At 52.7% G+C, this 16,893-nt stretch overlaps 2 long non-coding RNA genes across 5 annotated transcripts; both read left to right on the forward strand.

Annotated features, from left to right (window-relative positions):
- The first annotated feature begins 6,015 nt into the window (after nucleotides 1–6,015).
- On the forward strand, nucleotides 6,016–7,681 carry LOC104869185. Of its 2 annotated transcripts, none has more exons than XR_782213.2 (3): nucleotides 6,016–6,188; nucleotides 6,370–6,918; nucleotides 7,012–7,681. It is a non-coding gene; the product is annotated as an uncharacterized LOC104869185 (long non-coding RNA). The 2 variants fall into 2 exon arrangements; XR_782214.2 differs by having other exon boundaries at nucleotides 6,370–6,858.
- Nucleotides 7,682–9,463: 1,782 nt separating this feature from the next.
- LOC104869186 lies at nucleotides 9,464–15,557 on the forward strand. 3 transcript variants are annotated; one of them, XR_782216.1, is made up of 4 exons: nucleotides 9,464–9,499; nucleotides 10,524–12,372; nucleotides 12,465–13,711; nucleotides 13,952–15,557. It is a non-coding gene; the product is annotated as an uncharacterized LOC104869186 (long non-coding RNA). The 3 variants fall into 3 exon arrangements; XR_782215.1 differs by having other exon boundaries at nucleotides 12,746–13,711; nucleotides 13,952–15,556; XR_782217.2 differs by having other exon boundaries at nucleotides 12,746–13,711; nucleotides 14,011–15,556.
- Nucleotides 15,558–16,893: the final 1,336 nt, after the last annotated feature.

The raw sequence follows: 16,893 nt of genomic DNA on the forward strand, positions 1-16,893 counted from the left end.
GGGGGGGGGTGTGCAGCTGGGGGACGCGGGCAGAGCTCAGTGTGAGTGTGGAGGGCTGGGGCTGAGACCCCCGGCCCAAGCCGTGTGACTCTGCACTTGGATGTGACGGTGAGCTGTGCTTTGCCTGCGGCCGGGACCTGCTGACCATCTGTCCCACTGTATAATTTTGGAAAACTTTGCTGCAGGTCCCTGTGTCAAAAGGCATCTCTGATGGGTCATCATTTAGCTGGCAGTGACAGCCGCAGCCGACAAAGATGACATTAACAATTTCAGACAAGAAACTCACTTATAACAGCATCTCAAACAAGAACTACTTGAGAACAAATATGCTGAAGACATTTCCTCCACAAGAGCAATGTCCTGAGAGAAGCTTAAGAAAGAACTGAACAGACCAAAGGAAATAGAATCTTCCTGGACCCCAAGACTTAGCACAGCTAAGATCTCCAGGCTGCCCCGCTGGTCTACAGACTCAATATAATCCCAACTAAATCTGAGAAGCCTTTTTAAAAAACAATAGAAATGACAACCTGATTCTAAAATCTATTAAGACATGCAAAGGATTTAAAACAGAGAAAACATTTTGGAAAGAAAATTCAGAGTTGGAGCCTCATACTGCCTGTTTTGAAGATTTGGTGTAAAACCACAGTAAATAAGACAGTGTGATGGTGGCATAAGGACAAATCAACAGAACAGAGTCCATAATTATGCTTAAAAGTGGTATTTTCATGGAAGAAAAATGAGTTTTAACACTGACCAAAAACGAGATCACAGATCTACATGGAAAAACTAGAACAGTAACATTACTAAAAGAAAAGGCATATGAAACTACTCAACATCATTGTTAGGGAAAATAATGCAATGATGAGATACCATTATATATCCATTAGTATGGGCAGACTTTAAAAGTTTAACTCAACCAAGCACTGTCTAGAATATAGAAGCGGTGAGACAAGTTTGGTGTAAGACCATCATCGGGTGTACAGGGCTCATACCCTTGGGAAAGGGTTGGCTATTTTCTTACAAAGATAAACACACACCCTGCCATCTGCAGCATAGCAGTTACATTCCTAGACATTTACTCCAGAAAAAAGAAAACACAAGAGATTTGTCCAAAGAGCTAAAAGCTGCAAAGAATCCGCATGACTATTAACGGCGACTGTGTCTCCACAGAGGATTGGTCTGTGTCGCTGTAACAAAACTACTCAGAAATGAAAAGGATTTAAATGCAGTGCTACAGTTAGATCTAAATTGTCCTCCTAAAGGTCCCATATGTTTTGAGGTGAGGTTTTAGGGGGATGACCAGGTCACAGGTGGATCTACACGCCAGTGGACTGATCCACTGATGAGCTCCTGGCTGGATGTGCTGTCAGGACCCGGTTGGAGGAGGGGGTAACCGAAGGGTGTATGCTCACCCCAGCTCCTCCCTTCCTCCTGTCTCTCTCTGCTTCCTGTCTCCAGCTTTCCTTCACCAGTCCCCTCCGCCGTGCCATTTCTACCTGGGAGCAAAGTGACCATGGACCGAATCCCCCACACTGTGAGCCACATTAAACCTCTTCTCCTTTCCATTTCAGAGGTCAGGTGTTTTGTCACAGCAATGGGAAAGTGATGAATACGCTAATACATGTAGTGACACCATGATTTTCAAAGCATGTTGTGTGACAGAAGCCTGAGGCGAGAGTGTACACCCATGGTTCTATCTGCATTATGCTTGAGAGAAATCCAAGTCACAGTGACAGAAAGCAAATCTTTGCTTGAGGGAGGCAGCTGGAGAGGGGACTGGGGCAACCTTGGGGGTGAAATGTGTTCCATTTCTTAATGCTGGTGCTGGGCATGTCACAAACACATCAGGCAAAACTCATGGACTTGGCTCTTAAAGTGGGTGTCCTTATATTGCCTAATTACAGTGAAGCGGGTTCAAAATGGTCTGAAAAGAATTAGAATGATTTGACAGTTTATTCCACAGCATTTGTATTCTCTGCTAAGACACACAGACACAAGCATGCATATAGGAAATGTATCTACACACACATCTTTTTTTTGTTTTTTTGAGACAGTAGTCTCACATGTATTTGAGGCTGACCTGGAACTCACTATGCAGCCCAGGCTGGTCTCGAACTCACAGGGATCCTCCTGCCTCAGCCTTCCAAGTGCTGGGATTACAGGCATGAGCCACCACACCCGGCCTGCACGCACATCCATAACATAATACACACGTTAGTCAAGTTTTCGTCACTGTGACAAAATACCCAAGGAAAGCTACTCTAAGGAGGAGAGGTTTATCTTGACTTCTGGCTTCAGTCCATGGTTGGCTGCTTCCACTGTCCACACCCTCAGGGAGGAGAAAACATCATGGCAGAAGGCATGGGGGAAAAGCTGCCAGGAGGCGGGAGAGAAAAAGCAAGAGAGGAGGGACCAAGGACCAGCTAGGGTCGCCAAGGCCACGGCCCCTCGACTCAGTCCCTTCACCCAGACCTGCCCCCTGTTTCCAGTGCCTCCCAGGAAGGCCGCCCGTAGATGGATCCACTGGTGAAGCTGGAGCCCTTGCATCTGACCATCTTAAGCAAGAGCAGTTCCAACACCGAGAACCTTTCGGGACGCTTCAGACCTAAGCCATGCAGTACTTATGCACACACCTGCTGGCCCACCCGTTCTGGCTACCATAGCAAAACCTCCCAAACCAAGTGGCTTAGAAATGACAGAAATGACTTCTCAGCATTCTGGAGTGGCACCTGACTGCCCCTGTTGTCCCCAGACTCAGAGTCCAGGCCTCCCCAGGGAGCTAGCTTGGGCAAGTGCACCCATCTGTGGTCCTCACGCACAGCCACGTGCTGCCACCCTGTCCCCGTGCCCTGAAGCCACAGGAATGTAGGGGCCTCCAGGCCATGGACCAAGGCCCATGCTGGCTGTGGTCAGTGGTGCATTCAGATTTGTTAAGGCAGAAACCGAGGAGAAGGTGGAAGGCCTGGGAGGGCTACGGCTGGTGCCAGAAGTGAGGTCCAGGGGGCCCAGCTCTGGGGGTTCAGACATGGGTGGGAAGCATTCACCCACTACAGCAAGGTCCTATCCTCTCTGGGATCCTGGGCTCCTGAGAGGGGACACTGAGCCACAGGTGGCCAAGGACCCAGGTGAGATAGTGCCCTCTGCTGTCCCCAGGAGCAAAGCAACTCTATCAGGCTGTGGAGTCTTTCAGAGCCCTGATCCCAGGGGAGGACAGGACCTGGGGTAGGGGTAGGGTCCCTGCCTTCAGGGCGGGGCCCACACTACCAAGCCTTCAGACCCCATTGTCTGACTCGTCATAGATGTCACTGTGTCACGTTAGTGTAGTGCTTGGTGTGGCTTCACCAAGGTCTCCATGGGGGTGGGGCTTCAGGGCTCACTGGGGGTAGAGGACCCCGGGCTCTGGGTGGGTGAAGCCATGGGACGAGGTGACACTAAGCCAGCAGGTGGCGTGTGTGCTTCGGGGCTCAGCCCGGTTCCCGGTCCCCGATGCCATCCATGCCCACAGGAGCCTCCCTCTTGGAGCTTGTCCCATGTTCCACTGTTTTGCGTGACCACTTGGCTGGGTCTGACCCCCACTTCCCAGGCATGGACCCTGAGCTCTGTGTCCATGGATGAAATGAGAAGTCCAGTCCTGTGTTTGGACCTCGTGGAGGAGGCTGCTGGTGAGAACGTCCTCTGCCTCAGCTGCCCAAACAGACCTCACTAGCCTTGCTCTACAGTGCAGCAAGTGGGCTCTGTTCTCTCACAGACAGAAATACATCATGGGTAATGTGACGGCGAATCCACAGTCCTGCTCAACACTGCTGGTCTGGAGCGTGGGATGTGGGCTGACGTTAGAGTCCCACGTCCTGCTATCCACAAAGGCGGTGGCTCAGCGGCACCCAGCAGATAGCATGGAACTCTCCTCCCCAGAGAGAATAGTGCTGGGCGCCACGGAGCCTGGCCCTGTCCGGGAGCCCAGTCCCTAAAGGAACCAAGGGGGTGGACGGGTGGCAAGACGGATGTCTCAGAAGCCAGTGGGCGGTGGGTGTCATCTGGGTTCCCCAGATAAATCAGGGGCCACCTGATTGGGGGTGAAAACAGTCAAGTCCTCTAGAGTCGTTCTTTCCGGGTTTTCACTAGGGTGGAAGCTGTCCAGGACCACCTGGAGGCATGAGGGATCCCTGAGGTAGAATCTGTGAATCAGCGGTGCGGGGGTGACCCAGGGGCTGCTGCCCGAGAGAGGGGACGAGCCCTTCTCGGGCTGCAGGACGTGTCTACTCCGTGCACGCATCACCTGGTCAACCGTCCTTGTCCATGGTTCCTCAGCAAGGGCATCTTGTCACCAGCAGAAAAGAGAGGTGGCTGTGCACAGCAGGAGTCTGGGGCACCAGTCAAACTCGGGAGTGATAAATGCTTAAGTGCAGTGGCACGGTGAGCTGGCCTCTGCTTACCCTGACATGTCAGCGTCTCCAGCGTGTTGTTAGAAGATGTGATTTTAATTATGCACCTGTGTGATGTGTTTATTTCTGCTCTGTTATGGCACCAACACTATGACAGGTCTGTCCCCTGGGACTGATGTATATCCATGTCCTGCGTTGGGGCACGTGGCTTTTCTTAGAGCTGCTTTTCCTAATCGCTTTCAATTAAAAAAAAAAAATCTTTGTGCCAAGGCAGTGTGTTTTGGGCAGATCCTGCTGCCTGTCAGCTGGAGGAGGCTGGTCTGGGGGTGGCTGCTGGCTCAGGGCTTGAGCCCTGGCTGTTCCATGGTGGCTGTGACATTGGGAGGCCCTGGGCCTTGCGAGGGCTGTGACTTGGGTCTGGGGGACAGTGAGCTGTGTGGCTGCGTGGGTTCTGTCTGTGAGATGACGGAGCTCACTCCCCATCTGGGAGAGGAAGTTCACGCAGGGCAGGGTCAGGGCAGTCGCACTAAGATCTCGGTTTCATCTCACAGGGGTGACTGAGGAGATGGCTCCAGAGAATTTCATTTAAGAAAACTCCCTGGGCCTCTCAGTGCAGGGCAGGGTTTGCAGGTGCTTAGCACTCAGCCCCAAATCTGTGTCCCTCTCGACTGGACAGGCCTCTGTTTCCAACCATCAGCAGTAGGGTAGGGAGGCTGCCCCAGCTCTGGGTGGCTGCTCCTTCTCCTGAGCAAGAAGATGTCTGGGTGCACTGTGGTGGGAAGTCGGCCTCACCACACAGGGTGAGCGGTGGGGCGCCCCAGGAAACCAGGTTGCCTCATTGCAGGGAGAGGAGACAAGGCCAGGTTCGGAATGCTGCGGTTGAGGATGTGCTTCGTGCTTTCACTTTGCCTCCCAGAAGTGTCTGCGTGGTCCTTCGGGTGTCCCCGGCCTCCTGCAATGCCAGATGACATGGTTTCTGCAAGAGGACAGCAGCCCAGGTGGGCGTCTTTGCTCTGTGGGTGGGCTCCAGGGTGCTTGCTTCTCTCCTGCGATTCCTGGCTCAACACGGTACCCAGTGCCTACTGGGGCCTGGTTTGGTCAACATGCTCAGGGGGACTCAGATACACCGTGGTGTCATCACGGGCGCAGTGGGGGGTGGGCTCCGAGCTGGCTGCCTCTGCACAGTGTGGTGTCATGCTGAATGGTGTTTCTGACTTAGCGGAGCTGTCCTGAGGTCAGAGGACCGGCCTGTCTGCAGGCTGCAGACCAGGAGCCCTGAGGGTAGGAGACCCTGCCCCAACCCAAACAGGGCACTGAGAGGTCAGAGTCCCTGCTTCCTCCCTTTAACTCTGTACAGGCCTCCAGGATTGGACAGGGCCGCCCACCCCGGGAGGCCAGAGCTCACGCCGTCCATCAACCAAAGGAGCGCCCTACAGACACTTGCAGAGTGGCATTTAATCGAACGGCCTGCACCTCACGCCCCAGTAGCTGACTGAGAGTCCGCCATCAAGGCTGGGTCCAGGGAGCAGCACCATCTCGTCCTCCTGGTCTCCACTGTCAGGACGCCAGCAGCGGGGCTGAGGGGACTTGAGCGCCCTCTAGTGCTGGGGACGCGTAGAAGCCAGGTCGGCTCTGGTGCGGGTCACCCTGCTGCACCAGCTGTTCAGTCACTTATCCTAACAGGCCCATCTCTGGGAGAGCAGCAGGGTGAAAGGCCTGGACCAAGCCGGTGCAGCTAGGCCAGGGGCCAGCACTGCACCGCTCACGGGAGACGTCAGGACTAGGCACCGGCACGGCGTGTGAAGGGTGAGCGTTGGTGGGCAGGCCCCGGTGGGGCAGGGCAGGCTCTGGGGGTCCCCTGGGCTGCAAGGAGCTGGAGGGGAGACAGCCTCATGTCAGACCCTTCTCTTCATCTCCCTGGGAAGGCAGACCCTGCACAGACACTTGGTTTCTGGTTCTGCTTCATCTCCCTACTTGCCCCTTGCAGCCACAATCCCGGCAGGCCTGGCAGCGTGCCTGTGTGTCACGATGATGCAGCAAAGGGCGCTGTTTGCCCAGGAGGGGCCACACCGCAGGTCCCAATCATTTGCTGCCTTCTGGGGCAAGTTCTGCTGCACACCGGACCTTTGGCCTTTTGTCCTGCTGCCCTCGCACGGGGAGACCGCTCTCTGAAGACGCTGATGGGAGGCCGTGGGGCTCAGAGGCTTCGCAGTGAGGCTGTGACCCCCATCTGCACGGGGTGGGAGCCGGTGGGGCTGGGGCCGTGGAGGAGTTTTCCACCCCTGCTACCTGGATTCTTTCACATCTTCCTGTGGAGCTTCGCGGCTTTGTGCAGACGGGCTTTGGGTAGTGCTGCTAGGTTTATTCCTACAGTTGGGCTTGCTATTATGAAAGTTGACTTTTATAAAATTCATATTTGTTTTTTACTGATGTGCGAAAATGAAATTTGCCTGGCCACACTGATTTTTCAAATCCGGTAATTTTAAGAACTCATTCATTCTGGCAATTTTGGATATTACATATGTTTTAAATTTAGGTAATTGCATAATTGATAAGTGACAGTCTTTTCTTCCTTCGCACTCCTGCATTTTATGATGTCTGTTTTTTTTTCACCCCTCTCCATTTATAGTGCTGATCACTCAGTGAACCCATGCAGTGGCGTATGGGAGCGCAGTGCGATGACGACTCCTCATCTGGGGATGCACAGGGGCTCCAGCGTCAGCAGCCGTCAGTGCCTCGAGCTGCGAGTGAGCCTGTAGGAGGACAGGACCATCCAGGGCATTTGGTTGCTGTTCTTTTTATCGCGGTTTAATAGGAGAGCAATTTGCCCTGCTAGCTGCTCTAAGTGCGCAGCTCGGTGGCGTTCAGTACGTTTGTCTCTGCCTCTCCCTCCCCAGCCTTCCCCACCGCCCTGCTCCTGTCCGCCCCTCGCCTTTTGCTCTAATGTTTGGTTCAGGTTTTGGCATCTGAGTCCACGGGTGCGTGATGGATCTGTGGCTCATCCCCCCTGTGTGTTCTGGGTTTGGGTCAAGTTGTGTGGCTCACATAGAAGTAGTTGGGTTTATACAAGAGTCATCTGGGCTCTGTGATCACTGATGAGAACATTTTTAGCTTTTGCTTTAATTTTTTAAAAGTTTTACAGCTACTCCATCTTCCTATATTTTCCTCCTTGACTCAGTTTTGCCAAGTTACAGTTTTCTATGGAGTTGTCCCATTTTGCCCAAAGGCTCAACTATTTTGAACATTTAAAATAATTAACTTAGGGGCTGGGATTTAGCTCAGTGGTTTGGTGGCCTGTGGACCCGAGTTTGATCCCCGGTACCAAAAAAAAAATTAACTTAAGGGCCGGGGATTTAGCTCAGGGTGCTGCCACCTGCCTTGTAAGCATAAGGTCCCGAGTTCAATCCCCAGTACCACCCCCACACGCAAATTCACTTAAGCTCTGGGCTGCTTATCGATTTGCCTTTAATGTACCTCTGTAGTGTTTTCAGGTGATATTTTGAAAGTATTTTCAAAGCATTATCTGGTTGGGTTCTCTTGTAGGTGCATTTTCTGCTTTATTATTTTCATTCTGGATTCTGTGGTTTCCTTTATTTGAATTTATTCTGTCACCTGTGAGTGCAGTTGCCTCCATGGGACACCTCTCAGTTTGCTTCTGTCCTGACTAGGTGTGGCCGCAGGTTCCCTTGAAGTCGTCCTGCAAACACCTCTCCCAGGTCTCACGTACAGACCTCACTGTGGGGGATTTAACTGTGTCTGGGTTCCCACCACTAATGAAGAACTGGTTTGATTCTGGGGCTCCATGCCACCCCAGGCCTGTTTTCAGCAGCCACCTCGGCCCTGAGGCCCCTTAAGGATACCAGAAAGGAGACTCATCTCGGGGTGCTGGTGACTCCAAGCTCAGGTCTCACGGATGAGCCCTGGGAGAGCTGATCATTGGTTGATCTTTCTTCATTGCCCCAATTAACGACCGGGGTTCCTGGCTATGAGTTTCCTCTGAGCCATGCCACAGAGCTGTTCTGTGTGGTCACATAATGTTGCATGCTTGAAGTGACTTTTAAAGGGTGATACGACTCCAGCATGCTTTGAGTAAGGGATTCTGACCCTACACAACCCTCCCTCCCTTCTCATGGTGTGGTGCTTCCTGCCCGGGCACAGGTTGGGACGTGTGAACACTGGAAGCACATGGGTGACTGTCACTGACCCTACATCTGCGCAAGGACAAGTTGGACCCAGCCACAGGCATTCTAAATGAAGAGGAGGCCACAGTCTAAACACCACCTTGCATATTATTAATATTTTTTTTTTACTTAACATCATACTGTGGGTTTCCTTTTCCATCAATACTTGAAGTTTAACCCATTTTTAATGATCCATGCTATTCCACAATACAGATCGTAATAATGTGATTAATCTTTCTCATTGCCCTTAATTTTCTCCAGACTTTAATTTTTAGAACAAATATAGGTTTACAGAGAAACCGAGACAGTCGCACAGTATCCCTCCGGCCCCATCCCAAGCTCCCCTGTTCTTGCATGGAACATTTGTCCCAGTTAATGAACCAGTTCTTGTACATTCTTATCAACTGAAATCCATGGCTTGTTCAGGCTCTCTGTCTTTACCCATTGTCTTCCTGCTTAGTACTCACATGGCCTTGGTTGTGACAGTTCTTAATTTCCTGTTCTGTGCTCTGGATGGTTCTGAAGAATTCTGTTTCAGGGTTCTGCAGAATGTCCCTCACCTGGACTTTTCTGGTGTTTCTGTCATGGTTGGGCTGGGCTGTGGGTTCTCAGGAGAAAGACTTTGGAACTCAGCCCCCTGTGCCACAGCACTCCGGGATCCTTGCCGTACCTGGGCACTGATTCTGTGTTACGGTTCATATGAACACGGGCCCCAGAGCCTCGTGGTCTCATGGGTGGGCCCTTAGGGAGGCGGTTGGATTATGGGGGCTGACTGCTGATGTGCAGTTAGGAGGTGGGGTCTGGTTGGAAGGGGTCCTCTCTCTCCCCAGCTCCCCCTCCCACTCTTCCTGTCCTCCATGCAGTGAGCAGCTCTCCTCCGCCAGGCCCCTGTGCCACACCATCCTGCCTTGGAACCAGCCAGCCATGGACTGAAATGTGAGTCAAAATAAACCTCTCTTCTCCTTAGCTTGTCCCAGCAATGAGAAAAGCGACTAAGACACGGTGGTCACTCTGCAGTGCTGTGAAGGTACCGTTCTTTTGTCCTTCATCGCGAGACAGCCTGTCTGATCAGAATTTTGTTTTCTCTCCCACCCAGGAATGGTACGGGGCAATTTTTTTGGCAACTTCTAAGAGTTTTCTGTTTGTAATTTGCCTCTAATCATTCTGATTTCGTTCTGCTGGGCTCAGCAAATCTGTCTCATGGGGCTCGTTGTTCAGGATTTATTGAGAGGCTTTGTTGGTTAATATGAGCTCTTTGCTGGTGAATGTTCTTGGGGTGCTGGAAAACAGACTCTTTTTAGTTATCAGGGTGTATTTGATAAATATATAATAAACCCAAGAATTTATCTTGGTGTTCATATATCCTATGATGTAGCTTTGTATTTTTCTGCATAAACTGGCAGAAAAAGAGAGAGAGTGGTAAAACCTCTACCTGATACTGGGCTTTTATCATTTTGCTACTCTTTCAAATGTCTTTTGCTTTGTGAATTTTTATTCATTTTTGTTAAGCAAGTTTAGAGCAGCTGCAGATTTATTGTGATTTCTACACTTTTCTTCACTGAATCACCTCATTTTTCCTGTTTGGGAGAATCTGTGCTTTGCATTCTCTAGTGCTGTGTTGCTCTATGGGATGATTATTGGGCTTTTTAAAGAGGGAGGCCTCTGATATCTGCCTTCATTTATGTCAAGTGGGCTTCATAGGGCAGAATGCACTTTCCTCCCAGGAAATTCTGCAACGGTGACGTCCAGCCTCGCCACCTGGCACGGCCACTGGAGAGGGGTCCCTCTGCCATGGGCCTATGTGACCCCCTCCCTGCTGCCTCTGGCCAGACATCCCTGCCCAGGGAGCCAGGGGCCAGGCAGAGAGGCTGGAAGATGCCCACAGCCTTGGCCTCTGTCCAGGGTGGGGGGGTGACATCAGGTGTCCAGGACTTGTGCTCATCAGCCTTTGGCGCTGCAGGTCCAGAGTCACCTAGGATGGCCCCGGAAGACGGAATGAGTACGGACTGGACCAGCCTTCCGATTCTGAGTGGTTTGCCATGCTTTTGTATGAGGACCCTGCAGCGGGCAGCCTGTCCTGATCCCTTGGCCCCGCAGACCTGGGGGAGCAGGTGTGTGGCCTGTGGCACCCTCAGCCTAGTTCAGCCCATCTTGCAAGGATTCAAGGAGTTTCCAGGTTTGTCTCTGGTGGGGCCAAGAGGACATGCAAGCGCTGGGAAACTGATCTGGGGACAAGGAAGAAGGGGTGCAGTTGAATAAAAAGAGATAATACAAAAGGGAAGAAGAAAACGAGGTTGAGAGGAGATCAGAGGTGGCCCCCAGGTCCCTAGGTCCCCAGATCCCCCACAGCCCTCTGGTCTCTCAGGCCCCAGGGCCCCCCAATCACCTCCTTTAGTCTAAATCCCAGCATTGGGTTTTGTCTTGGGGACACTTTACAGCCACTACATGGTTTGGGGAGGCACAGGGTGGTTGTAGGGGGAGGAGGAAGTCTGGGGTACCCACAGGAAGATAGTGGAGGGCATCTGTGTCCCTGGGTCGTGGGGTCTCTGCACACTTGTGGCTTTTCTCTTCAGCAGCTTGGTGGGCTGTGTCTCTGCTAGAGCACTGGGCACTGACCTGGGCACTGACCCGGGCACTGACCCGGGCACTGACCTGGGCACTGATGGTCAGCCTGGCTGTGCTGCTGGAGTGGCTCCAGCACCAGCCTCGCAGGGAAGGATGGCTTCTGGCCCACAGCAGCGGCTCTGCTGGAACTAGGTCACCCTTGGCACCTGTGTCCCCAGCACGCAATCCGTCCCAGGTGGGACCAAGCAGAAAGCCCAACACCCAGGTGCAGGGGCACCTGGAAGGCCCAAGCAAACACCATCATTCCTGAGGTGGCCCCGCCCTGTGGACTTGGCACTTTGGAAGCAGCAGGTGTGAAAAAAGGCCAGGAGTGTGGTGAGGCGCAGGCCACAGGGTTCTGGCTCAAAGTCCTGAGCTTCCAGAGTCAGAAGAACTCGGGTATGTGAACACAGTCACATCATAAAGTATTCAAATGACTGTAGCATTCTCCATATTTTATTTTTTACTCTTGGAGCTTATGACAAATAACTTGGATTTCATGAAATATATATTTTAAATGTCTTTGCCCACCAAAAGAGCAATTCCCTAGCATGTTAATTAGACTGGAGAGATGAAATTGAGGCTCAGGAGCATATTTATAATGTGGCTTATTAATCATCGATGGTTTCCAAGAAAATAATTATGTTGGACAAATGATAATATTTTGCTCTTATAACTGTATCTCTACATTTATTCAAAACTCTTGGTTTTCCCCATTTGGCATTTGATTAATTATTCTCCTTGGGGTGACAGATTGTTTGTAGCTTCTTTTGTGGACAGTTTTTGTGATCCAATCTCCCTGTTCAGGAAGAGATTTTGAGTCCACATCCAGGACCCTGGCAACTTCGCAGGTTGTGGCTTGAAGAGGACACCCTGTGGTCAGCCATGTGGGGTTGTGGGGCCCCTTCCAGCTGCCCCTGGGAAGATGGGGTGATATCACTGCTTTCTGGGGTTCCTGGGAACAGAGGGTGGGGTGGCCTTGGCCTCTTGGTCCAGACACTCCCGAAGCTGGACATGTGGTCTTGCTGTATCTGCTGCTGACGTTCTTCCTGCCCACACCCCGATCCTGACCCAGGCACTTCCGGGTCCTCACAGGCCATTCCCTGTTCATGTGAGCCTTGTCTGCTTTTCCACTTGCTGCGACGCTGCCTCCCTACTTGACCCTCACCACCTCCTCCACTCTCGCTATCAACATAGGCTCTTAGGTGAGGCTGGGGAAGCAGTGAGGTGTCCCTCAGAGGCCCTGGGACCCCAAACCTCTTCCATCATGCCTTGGTCTCCTGACTCTCATCCTCAGGCTGCCTGGGAAACTGAGACAGGAAGAACTAGGCTCTGGAGGTGATGGCCAAGGGGTTTTGGTTCCCAGATCGGGCTGAGGGAGACCTGGTGGGTCCAGGCCATGCTGGTGGACAGGGAGGGTGGGAACTGGGGGATGTGGGATGGGTGGGGACCAACGCCAGCAGCTGTGGAGCAGTGACAGAAGCAGCCTGTCCCTCTCCCGGGGCCCAGGGGATAGTTCTCCCTCCTGGACCCTTTGGAGCAAGGACAAATGGAGCCAATGCAGTCTCTTTGTTCCAGACACCAAGTGGCGCTGCCTGCGTTCTCCATGTCCGTGGGCTGAAGAGACAGAAGCCAAGGCCAAGTGGATGCCCAGGGCCCTGCCCACCTTTCTTGTGTCCCTAAGGGAAGGACAGGACTGTGCTTAGCTCAGGCCCTGCCCATAGCCACCAGCAGCTGTGCAGGAGTGTGGCTTCCTGCGAGGCTGCAGCAATGGGAACCTTGAAGCTGTCCTTGGAGACCCCAGTCTCAGGGCCCTGGCCCTGTAGAGAGAACACTTAAATAAGAGGCAATGGGGCTGTAAACCCACCTTCACAGCTGAAGCTCTGGCCAGGTGCTGGTGATGGGCAACCACTGAGGGGAAGGTAGGACACAGATCAATGGTCCAGCTGTCAGGCCGTTCTCATCAGAGGGGAACGAGCAGCATGGTTTCCGTCACAAACCAGATTAAAGATGGACGAGAGGAGGTCGGTGCAGAGTTTCATGGAAACAAACACTTTTAGGGAACATAGATGCAATGAAACTCACAGCGGCCTGGAGGAGGAGAAAGAACTACTGCCCAAGCAGTGCCTTAACTGTCTCCAGAGGACACACAGTGCTCCAGACCCTGAGCAGGCACCGACTGGGTGCATGCATGTGTTCAGAGGGTGCTGGGCGCCCTGTGTTGTGAGAGCAATGAATGGTGCCACGTATAGACATAGACTCATTCAGTCTGGGTAACTCCACAGGATGTGCGACAGGGTCATCTGTCCAAGAAGAGGCGTGCTCACCCAGCCCAGTGGGTCGGGTCAGTGCTGGGGCTCGAGTCGAGTCTGTCTGACCATCACCCTTGCTTCTCCCTCTCTGAGCAGGGCAACAACTCCGTGGCACCTGGGAAACTTCTACTGACATCAGCTCAGTGGAAGACAACCATGGCAGCTGTTTGGTGGCTAAGTTTGTGTTTACTAAATCATCCTCAGAGAAAGCTGCTCGTGGTATTTCAAATCGGTAGGTATTTATTGGCATTTCACAATTTCATGGACATAATAAATGCTTTTAAGTGTCCCAAGGACATTAGCAAGCTAAGTCCTTGTGTCACCCGGAGGGGAGAGGCCAAGGCCAGCCTCAAAGCTCCACCCTGGTGAGACTCCTTCCCAGTGAGTCTGGAGAGAGGCCACAGGTCTGCAGATCAGCAAGGAGTGGGTCTTCACCTGGGAGTTTCTCTCGGAAACCTTTGATTCATGACAGGCACATCACTATTCCTGTGTCCAAGAGACAGAGACCCCTTGGGCTTTCCAATCTGACAGGGATCTTTCCAGAACATTCCCTGGAAATGAACAGCTCACCACCTGTGTTAGTCTCAGCGTCACAGTAAGCGCACAGCCTGGGCCTCAGCAAAGAATACAACTCTATGGATTCCACTTAGAAATTGTTTTAGGCTCTCCGCTACTTTCTGCATGGAAGGAGACAGGTAGAGACATATGAATCCATGCTGTTGAGAACCCAGAAGCATCTGGACCTCTGGAAAGGTGTTGATCTTAAAAATGAATTTCCTGTTGGCTGTGGAAGGATGCTTCTGTTTGCTCTTTTCTGTTGCCATGGACACTGCCTGGGAAAGCGCCAGTGATCCCAGGGCTGTGTGTCCATCTTCATCAATGCAAGAGCTGCTGAGCCTTCCCCTGAGACACAGCTCTTCCAGGACAGCAGCATCTTACTGCTTCTCTGAAGGAAGGACACAGTCTGTGTGCCCACAACTGGTGCCCACCACAGGCCAGGGTGGGGACAGTCGCTGGGTTTATACCAAATCTGCCCAGAGACAAGGCCCAGGAGGCAGCTCCATAGCCAGGTGCTACCTCCTCCCTGCTGCCACGCCTCGTCAGAGTGCACGCTGCACCTGTGGGGTAGTTGGCTGGGTGGGTGGATGAACAGATGGATAAATGAGTGGTGGATGGGTGGGTAGATGGGTGGATGAGGAGATGGATGATGGGAGGTTAGATGCATGGTGGATAGACATTTGGATGGGTAAGTGTGTGGCTGGGTGGATAAACTGGCAGAGCCTGATTTTCAGGGAACTTTGAGGAGGTCAGCATCTGCATCAGTCCGGGACAGGAAAAGCCGCAGCAGTGTGGGGGCCCGGTAAGCATTCCCTCCTCGATGCCCCGCCCCACCCCAGCCCTAAGGCAGCTATCCCGCTGGCACAGATAGTGTGCCTGTGAGAAAGAGGAGGGCAGAGCAGCCCTCACCTAAATGTGGGCACTGACTTTGAAACCAAGCTTTTGCAGTCAAAGCTGGAACGACAGCCCTAAAACTAGAGTGGTTTTGGTTTGCCGAGGCCAAACATTCGAGCGAGGAGAGGACATTCCCCGAGTTGAAAGGAGGGTTCATACATGTGAAAGTAGTGAGGTGGGCTCGGACTTTGGTCAGGGAGCCAGAGAGGCGGACACAGCCAGGAGATAGAGGTGTGTGCAAGAGTGTGTGTGCAAAGGGTGATGCCTCCTGCTGTCTGGAGGGTTCTTCTGGAGTTCAGACTGGTCAAGATTAAATCATTAGCTTACAATCTTCTCAAATGATACGGAGAAAGCGTTTGATGAAATCCGGCATCCATCCACAATTAAAACAAGAAATAAACCCAGCAAAACAAGAATAAAAAAAGAAATTCCCTTAGATGATGAATGCCACTGCCTCGGTCATCCTGGGCTGCCAGAACGCAAGGCTCCAGGGTGGGCTGATTCCTCACAATCCTGGAGGCCAGAAGTCTAAGGTCAGGGTGCCGGGCAGGCTAGTGGGGGAGGAGCCTGGACCCAGCTTGCAGACAGCAAACTTCTCACTGCTCCGTGTCTTCACGCAGCCTTTCCTCTGAGTGCTTAGAGAGACGGAAGGAGAGAGAGGGAGAGACAGAGAGAGGAAGGGGGGAAGGGGAGAGGGAGACAGAGACAGAGAAAGATAAAGACAGCTCACGTTCTCCACTGTCTCTCCCCTCTGACGAGGATGTCACCCTGTCCACCAGACTCTGCCCTTGTGACTGTACTGTGCCTTGGGCCCCTCTAGAATGGACCCATCTCAGCAGTTGTAGTAGGTTTAGGGCATCCATGTCGGAACGTTGAGGCAGGACACAGTGCAGTCCATAACAGGGATCTATAAAAAGTCTTGAGCAACATTGCAGCTGGTGGAGAACAGACACTTCCCTGCCTTCCCGCAGGCAACCTGGGAGTGCGGAGGTAGGGTCTGGCGCCCCTTCTCACATAGGCAGCCGGAGCCCTTGTCCCAGGTGAGTGCGGCTGCTGAGCACAGTGGGAGGTGAATCCAGGCTCCGCCAGGCCTCCCGGACCGGTCCAGGACCTCCCTGTGTGCCCGAGTGGAGCCCCAGACTCTGCCCTATTCTGCTTCTCCTGCCACCTCACTTTGACCAAGTGTCCTCTGGCAGGAACCACTGGGGTCCTGTCTGAGTCTGCAGGTGGCCAGGGCCTGGGCCATATGTCCTCACTTTCTCTCGAGACGATTCGACATCCTCAGTGTACGTCTGAGGTGCTGCCTGGGGCTCCATGTTCCTGAGTCCTTGTCTCTCCCTGCACCGGGCTCTGTGGGGAGGGCATTGCCATGTGGGATGGACGGGAGTGAGCACATGGGGCTTGGGGACAGAATCCCTCCCCTGGTCCCCCTGCAAAGAGCAGGTGCGGGAGGACAGCCAGACACTGTAACATGGACATCCACGTACACCCCAGCTGCTCCGCGGCTCGCTGGCTATGTGGAGAGTCGGCCACGAGGTCCTCTCTCTCACCTCCCTGCTCGCCTGATTCTGTGGTTCCCATGAAAATGGCTTCCCAACACCAACGCCCTGGCACTAATTATAGCACAGATTGTGTGGGGAGTTTGTGGCCTGCACCGTGGCAACCAGATTAAGCAATTAACCTTGATGTCACTGTAATTATTAAGATACGTTAGCAAAATGAGCTAATTTCCCCACAGGATGTTGAACCGAAATCAACTTCCACTCTCTTTAAGATGCCAAAATAGGAAATGTTAATGGAAAATTATGCTCGGGTCTTTAATAAATCTCCCGGGCCCACGGCTCCTTGTCATTCTGGGCTGTGGCGCAAGTAGGAGGTGTCCACTGGCTGGCACGAAATGGCAGGTGGCCCCAAGCAGGCTGAGTCCACAGATCCTGCAGCTCCATGCCATCCCGAGGCTGA

Source organism: Fukomys damarensis, unplaced genomic scaffold (assembly GCF_012274545.1).
Source record: "Fukomys damarensis isolate Sample0158 unplaced genomic scaffold, DMR_v1.0_HiC HiC_scaffold_19, whole genome shotgun sequence".
Taxonomy (NCBI): Eukaryota; Metazoa; Chordata; class Mammalia; order Rodentia; family Bathyergidae; genus Fukomys; species Fukomys damarensis.